An 8631-nucleotide genomic window follows, 5' to 3' on the forward strand; every position below is an offset into this window, starting at 1 on the left:
TTGACCATGACACTAGATGGAAATGAAAGGTCAGTTTCACAACCCAGCTACTTTACCCCATCAGGACGAAGAGCCCTTGGTACCCACTGAATAGGCAGCTGGGTGGGCCTGGGTGTGGAGTAGAGAAAATGTCTTACCCCTGCCATGAATCAAATCCTGGTTGTCCAGCCTGTAGAAATTTTAATATAAACCTTCCAGGATTAGACAGATACAATATTCATTGTCATGTTTAACATGTAGTCAAAATTCAGGAGCATGGACTTCAACAGGTACATTTCAATTAGTTCATTCACATTTAACTTTCAAACAACAGGCATTAAAATTCTATCATATAATTTTTGAGGTTATCACAGTGATGACTGTTCAGACTGCAGCCTTCTGGAACACTAATATTCACCTACAGGACTACACGCTGTCACACCCTAGAAGACTGCAATCTGAAGAAATCCTCAGTAACACATTCAGACCTCCAGCTGGAAACTTTCAGCATAACTTCCTTTTCTTTGCATGTCTATGCTCTGAAATTTCTATATGGAACATTTAGCATTTGTTCTTAGAGTTCCTGTCAGTACAATATGCAGCATGCTTAAATATGAATACATTCAGATGTATTATATCAATTTGCCTTTCTGGTGAAAAGCATGGGGTACAGTGGTTAAGCTGCTGAATTTCAAGCTTTGTCTGAATATCTTAAGATCTGCCTTTCATGGAAAGTTTTTCTATCACTATGTAACACACACAGATATCCTGCACAAGTTTAAATCAGACTACACACTATGGATATGAAGAAGGAAGAAGTCATAATTGGCATCAGCAATAAATAAATATCAATACCAATAACTGAAACAATAAATTAATATATCAATACAGATAACACATAAATGAAGCAGTGAAATATAAATTCTTTAACATACTGCCTCCAAAATTTTACAACTTCTATTTTTAGTAATCCTCTTCCACTAATAAGAAACATTATTAACCTTACTTCTTATATTTACGAAAAATTACTCTGTCACATAGCCAAGTGAGAAAAAGTGCCACACATTCCATAAGTAGTAAGTGCATTTAAAGCTATCTCCATATTTTAAAATTTATAAGACTACATCTTGCATTTCACAATAACAGCTAAAGTATATTTCAAAATATTATGGAAACAATCTGTAATGAACTTGACATTTCCTGAGCTTACCCATGTTCTTTAACAGATGCATATTCTTGCTTTAGAGTGTGGTTTGCCCACAAAATTTCCCAGATATGGTATAGGAACTAGACATTAACGGCTGTTTATCTATACAGATTATAAATGTATATTCAACATTTCTGCAAAATACAAAGATTAGTATTTATATACTAACATTACCCATAAGCTTCTAAAAATTCCCCACTACATATTTCATTGGTATTACAATATCTTCAGGTGATATATGGACCTTAATATACACATGTAAGATATGGTATCAATGATACAAGCTCAGCTTATGGTTAAACTTTCAGTCATATGATACTAATAGATAAGAACAGTGGCAGAGCATGACTTATTCTAAAGTGTTAGCATGCAAACAACTGAAGTGTGTTAACATTACTTGTCTGGCTAATGTGACAGTTTGGAAATGTTGTGCCCTCCCACTTCCCTTCAAGTATAGTGTCTCTTGTAATTCTGCCTGTGCTCACAAATGGCCAGCATAAGCCGGAAGGGACTGTCTAACAACGCTTGCAGTGGGCTACCTGAATGTGGCAGATGATGCAATATCTGACCGCGTCTCCTACTAGTATATGGAGTACCAATGATCCAGGATAGTAATAATTTTCATTTTATTTTTCAAGGTGTCAACTATGCTAACATGGTTAACAAGAATGATCTGCCATTGGACATGGGATACATTAAACACAGTGCCTGTTGGTTTGTTATTCTAATGCCATTTCCATGTAAATGAAATGCAAACTGACATATCTAACACATGTTCTACATTTTGGTCTGTATAAAAAACATATGATGAAAAGAAGCAAGCAGTGTATTGAAAAGGCATTGCAAACAAACGAACAGCACATTTCAACAGAGGCCATGTTCTGTACTGCAATGTTCAGTGTGCTACATTCATTTTGTGATGAGTGAATTTGCACTACATTTGGCTGGTACTGGCACACAACTTCCAGATTAGCTTAATGAATAGCTATCATATGTACTGTAATATGAAAAGTAAATGGTGATATGAACAGCATCTGTAGACCAATAGTGGTGTTGCTGTTTGATAATTGTTACTGATAATTTAAGAGACAGAAACTACAATATATCCCACTGGCCATTTTGTCAAAAAACAGTAGTAAAAACAAAGCTTCTGTTTATCCTAAAAATTTGTTTTAGTATTACATACATTTTAGTTAAGTATGGAAGTTCTTGAAAGATTATAACCTGTGACAAAACGTTTTATTGCTGTAATATAAAATACAATAATAACCTTTAGTAACCTCACTTATGAACTTTCAAGATATATTCAGGGAAACAAAAAGTTTCATGGAAAGTAGCAAAAACTTTCTGTAAATTAATTCTGTGCGATTGATTTCATTAATTTTGGAACCTCATGCCCTACCCAGCCAACTGCCAAGTCCAAAGAGTAGAAAAACAGTGCAAGTAAATGGAAATTATTTGCACAATTCCCAACGAATGAAATGGTCCACAGCACAAGAAGACTTCCCACTGAATTTTAACTGGGCTTTACACTACTGTAAAACGTCAGTAAAAACACTGCTCTTCTTAACACTGTACTGTCAATCAGTGAAATGTATTTACAATGTCATTACACTTCATGTTATAGCACTAACATATATACAATGGATAATTTTAACAAGTTAATATTAGTGTATAAATACTTATCAGTAACCACTTCGGAATAAATCCAATTAAAGTGTTATTTTTAACTCTCTTCCATGTCTAAGTACATTTTACTACTGCTATTTTAAATATAAATTTAAAGTCACTACACATTTTATGAGTGGTTCTGAAACTGTGCTTTGATCACAAAGACCTAGGAAATCACCTCCTGCAGTTATGCCCTAAAGTCGTGAAACACCCTGTATACTATATGAAGACTACCTATATGCCTTCAAGCTGCTGGACGAAGATGTATAAAGCATCAAATCACCACGAGTTCTTGCTGAGAGAATATGACCTACTCAGTTCAGTGAAAGCTGAAGAAAACTGTGTTGTTTGTAATAAAATGAGAAACCTCTATGCATGTAATTTTACATCTATAAAGAATGTATGAGGATTCCAAGCATACAGCATGAAGTGTTTTGTACCAAAATTAGTTTTTCTCAATGATAGCTTAATGTTAAGTGCTTAAAACATGATGCAAGTTTGTCACTTTTGAGTTGAGGGTCTAAGGAAATATGAAACAGATTCAAAATCAGTACATAATTTCACATAATTCACATATTCATAAAATCACAATATAACCATAAAAACTTAAAACATTTATTGCTGTCGTTTTGTTGTTGTTGAACTGTTATAGATTATTAGCAATATTTTCTTCATTGTCCTTATTATTACCAAAATAATTCTCTAGCTTAAAGTTTTTCTTCATTATTTTTCTGAATTTTCACATTTCAATATAATGTATTCACCAAAAAATGTTTCTTTGAGGATTTTTGTGTAAATAAACATGTTAAAAAATACCAATGATTCTTTCATAACAATTTAAAATATATAATTTTCTCTGCAAGGGAAATTGCAGAGGAATTCCAGAAGATAAGACAGTGATGGTAAAGAAGATTCAGATTCACTGACCTGCACAACACCTTAACACAGCGAAAACCCCTTTTACCATTTTTTGGGAAGTCAGCTTATGAACGCGCGGTCACTTAGTCGTCTCCGAACTTCCTGAGAGTGATGAAAGGCTTTTCCGTGAAACTCGTTTTTGTCTCCCGTGCAAGCCGCAATGCAGCGCTCCTTGGAACAAAGGATTGCCATCAAGTTTTGTGTGAAACTTGGCAAGTCTGCAGTGGAAACTTTTCCCGTGATAAAGACGGCCTTCGGTGATGATTGTTTGTCAGAACGTCAAGTCTACCGGTGGCACAAGGCCTTTTTAGAAGGCCGTGAAGAGGTCGGTGATGGCTGGACAGCCATCAACAAGCACCACCGAAAAAATGTGACGCGTGTGAGAGAACTTTTGAACTCAGACCGTCGTTTGAGTGTTCGTTTAATGGCACAGACATTAAACATTCCAAAAAGTACCGTTCACGAGATTGTGACGAACAATTTGCAGATGCAAAAAGTGTGCGCAAAGCTGGTTCAAAGTGTTAACGGATGACCAAATATCACGCAGAGTTGAAACGTGCCAAGAACTTTTGGACTTGTGTGAAAGTCACCCTCACTTTTTAGACAATGTCATCACAGGTGACGAGACAAAAAGGCAAAGTGCCGAGTGGCACACCTCAGCATCCCCTCACCCAAGAATGAGCAAGTCAAAGGTTAAGGTCATGCTCATTGTGTTCTTTGACATCAGGGGGCTCGTCCACCATGAGTTTGTACCACATGGTACAACCATCAACCCCAAATTCTACATGGAAGTGCTAAAGAGACTCAAACGAAGGGTTTATCGCATCCGGCCCGACATCATGGACGATTGCAAACTTCACCATGAAAATGCGCCAGCCCACACCGCCTTCCTCGTGACCCGCTTCCTGACCGATTCAAAGGTGCAAACGGTTTCCCGGCCGCCCTACAGTCCTAACGTGGCTCCCCCAGACTTCTTTTTGTTTCCGCGCTTGAAAACTCCCATGAAAGGACATTATTTTGGGACAGTAGATGAAGTCAAAGAGGCTTGCAGCAAGGCTCTAAAGGACATTCCGGAGGAGGCCTACCATGACACCTTCGATGCCTGGAAATCTCGCTGGAAGCGTGTACTGACGCAGAAGGAGCCTATTTTGAAGCCTTTTAATGTGTTGTACCGATCTAATCAATAAATGTTTTTAATCGACTCACTGACATTACTTTTTGGACAAACCCTGTATACTGAAGCAAGCCCCTTGTGAGCTGACTTTTAAACAAAAAGATTAGTACATTTTGCAACAAATCCCACATTCATATTAATAGGGCTAAAATAAAATTAGACCTTTATAAAAGCGTTTGTACAATGAAAACAGTTTCAGAACCACAGTCGCATACATCTATATCACAAGGAACTAAGTAATATTCTGCATATCATGGGACTCAAAATTCCACATATCCAAACATGTATCTTGCTGGCTAAAAGTATTAAGCTTTGAACATATAATTAAAAAATATATATCAATGTGTAAAATTCCTATTCTGAATTCATACAAAAATACAAATGGCCCAAAGCAAAACCATGAAGAAGGAAATACCATCTTATCAGGAATTTGTGTTAACATGGGCAGTGAGGTCAGAGAGAAATTACCTTTTCCACGTCCTCAGAAACATACTTTCTAGTACTCTGACATGCTATGGATGTTATGCATAACAGGATAGTTCCATCATAACATGAGTCTTCTCAAAACTAATTTTCCTGTTGGCTGATATTTTAAGATCACTTTTTTTTTTAATCCTGTCAGATCTCTTCTCATCAGCATGCAGTGTTACACTAAATTCTGTTGCTTATGGAACTGATTTAATTTCTTACAGTTCAAAAAGGATACCTGTCCTGAAGTCTTCCACATGAAACACATTTCTGACAATATCATCTTCTCTTATAATTTCCTGCCCCCCATAATTTACTACCGTAAGATAATGTTAGTCTAGCAAGTGTCATATTTCCATTTCTGGCTCTGTACAATTCCACATAAGACTCCTAAAGTCAGGCACACATATAAATATGACAAGCCAACAATAAGAGCATATAAAATTTCATTTCTAATAATTAAATGTTCTGCATTGAGCTTTCCTGAACTGGGAAAACTTGAAGAAAATCAGTTTTGCTTACAACTAACTTATGATCAATTTGTACATTAGAGACTTAGAAATAAATTCATATTGATAACAGACAGACTGCACCTGCTGTATTACCTTTTGCCTTGAGGTACTGAGGAAAACCAGGATACTACAGAGATTAAAAATGCAGAACTCAAGACCAGGTATGACTGATCTTTGTATTATTAAATAACACTGTTTCACCTTCATGCTTATATAGGATAAAATGAAATGGAGAAATGATCCCAAATGGTGAATGAGGCGGATATGACCTACTTTAAGTTACCATTCCAATTGTTATCCTGGATTGATTGAGGGAAAACATAATGTACCTAAATCAGGACAACGAATAACTCTGTGATATTTGAGGCTTCTGCAGCAGTAACACGAAGAATACTATCTTCTGTGATGTGACGCCATGCAGTCTGGTAAACATTTACCAGTGTTTCAGAGGAAAGTGTTGCTTCCATTTTCAGGCTTGAATAATAAGCCAAGCAAACAGCAAGCTGATCATTGTATTTGCTCCTCATCTGCTCACCTAATTCTTCTAGGACCTCCATCTTCAGGGTTGGCCAAGCAACTAGGGTGATCTGCTTGTTTGGCTCACTCTTCAGCCCAGAAAATGAAAGCCACATATTGTTCCAGTACATTTGTGAACTTATTATCACATTGCATGGTGTAACATACTAGAAGACAATACTCTCCAATTACTAACTCATCCCAAGCCTCAAACAAGGCACCTTCCAAATAAAAAGTCTAGACTTACAGTGGCAAGACTAAACCTGAAAACAAGTTTCTTATGGAAAAGAATGGAATTCATGTGGAAACTAGGAAGCCATAACTCAGTTTCAACATGAAGATACATACGATAAAAACATCTGTTGCTGGTGATAACATACAGCTCAATGTTCTAATAAAAGCCATGGACACATTTAATACCAATTTATCTGTTAGTATGAAATCTGACTAATGATTTTTCCATTCCTCTTTGGGCCATTAGTCTGGTCAACTGATTTTATAGCAGTTCATTGTTACTGTACACTGCATCACTTGACAGTCATGATCAACTGCAAAACATCACATTAATTGTACTTTAAACAGATTAATAATGAATATAAAAATATAGTATTTACAAATACATTCCTCAGTTTCTTAAATTCATGGAAAAAAATTTGGTTATTATTTTTTAATTCTTATCACTAGACTACAAACATAATTGACCTGATCAGAAATACCTCCAAAATTCCTGGCAGGAATCAAACTCTCCTCGTCCAGCCCAAAGACAATCACTGTACTGACTGAGCTATCCCTGGTACACTTCTTCTCTGTATCATACAAAGGCCATCCTGTCATGTTTTATGTGAAGGGCTTCCCACAGAACCATCTGTGAGAGACTAAGGAACTATTAGGACTAAACAGGAACCAGCTGAGTTGTGTGAACACTCATAGGAACTGTCACTTAAAAAGCCACCTCCTCTCCAGACGAACTGGTAAACAGTCTCACGTAAGAAAGGTGCCATAACAAAGGCAGAACAGCTTCTCACAGGTCATATGTGACAGTGAGATTCTAGTAATTTTATCACTTTGGACTGGTACTAACTTCGCCGGCAAGTGGCGGTCACTCGGTTGATATAGTTCGCTTGTGGACTACAGGCCACGCTGTTTTTTTTTTTTGNGGGGGGCTGCACTTCATGAAGCTAAGCGATTGTCTAAATGTTGCAGCAAGAAAAGTGCTGCATGTCATCCAAAGCATGGAAGGCAGCTACGTGATTCTCAGAAAGTGCATGCACAACAGACTGAAGCTGGTCATGGTATGTACCAACCCTTCAATCTACAATCTATCCTGTTCTGGTTGAGACAAAATTTTATATCTGTATTTTGTTTTGGTCTGAGGTCATGTAAATACTTTTTCAGACTATATGGGTTCTGCAGAAACAAAAGGACTGGGAAATACTTATATACTGCAACTGTGAATCTCTCCCACTTTTCACCATTCATACATTACAGCAAATCATCATTACGAGATAATTAGGATAAAGAGAATTACTCAGATGATAGTACAAAAATGAAAAAAAACAGGATAGAATAATCTGTATGCAATAAATGAAAGGTAAAGCTATCCCTGTAACAAGCCGTGGAGGCATATAGGGTTGTGAGACGTTGAGGTTCCCACATTTTCTCTAGAGAGTCGGCTCACAAATGGCGGTAAGGCTCTCAGCCTTAGGCAGCGGCTGCCCTTTACCCTCAAGGATGATTTCTGGTATTCATTTCTGTTAGAGGCTGAGTTGACCCAAGGACCATAGTCATGCTGGAAGGATTAGGTAAATTGAAAAGATTCACCTCACTGGGACTTGAAAACGCAACATTCCAGCTTGAAGCATAGTGCCTCAACCAACTATGGTACCGTGTGCCCCAAAGTATGTAATAAACGATACAGTAAAAATAATACATCAATTATTTCATTTATTTGTCATTAAGTTAATGTTGCTGTAAATAACTCAAACTGTACAGCATTGAATGGTATGACAATTCGTGAATACTGAATAGGAAATAATTTGAAAGCAGTTGCGCATTAATCAAGGTTGTTACGAGTACGGCGCTCCTGTTGAAACTACCTTTGGAAAGCATCGGTGATGTAGCAACACTGCCCTTGGAAGACGCTTGGCAGTCCTGTATACGCAGCCCCACCCTCTTACGTCTGCTGG

General features: G+C 37.1%; 1 long non-coding RNA gene across 1 annotated transcript in view; it reads left to right on the plus strand.

Annotated features, from left to right (window-relative positions):
* Positions 1-6799: 6799 nt before the first annotated feature.
* Positions 6800-8631, plus strand: part of LOC111869923 — a 10174-nt gene continuing 8342 nt past the window's right edge. Inside the window, exon 1 of the long non-coding RNA XR_002843760.1 lies at positions 6800-6813. This is a non-coding gene — a long non-coding RNA (uncharacterized LOC111869923). The remainder of the gene's footprint in view (positions 6814-8631) is intronic.

Source organism: Cryptotermes secundus, unplaced genomic scaffold (genome assembly GCF_002891405.2).
Source record: "Cryptotermes secundus unplaced genomic scaffold, Csec_1.0 scaffold952, whole genome shotgun sequence".
NCBI classification, from domain to species: Eukaryota; Metazoa; Arthropoda; class Insecta; order Blattodea; family Kalotermitidae; genus Cryptotermes; species Cryptotermes secundus.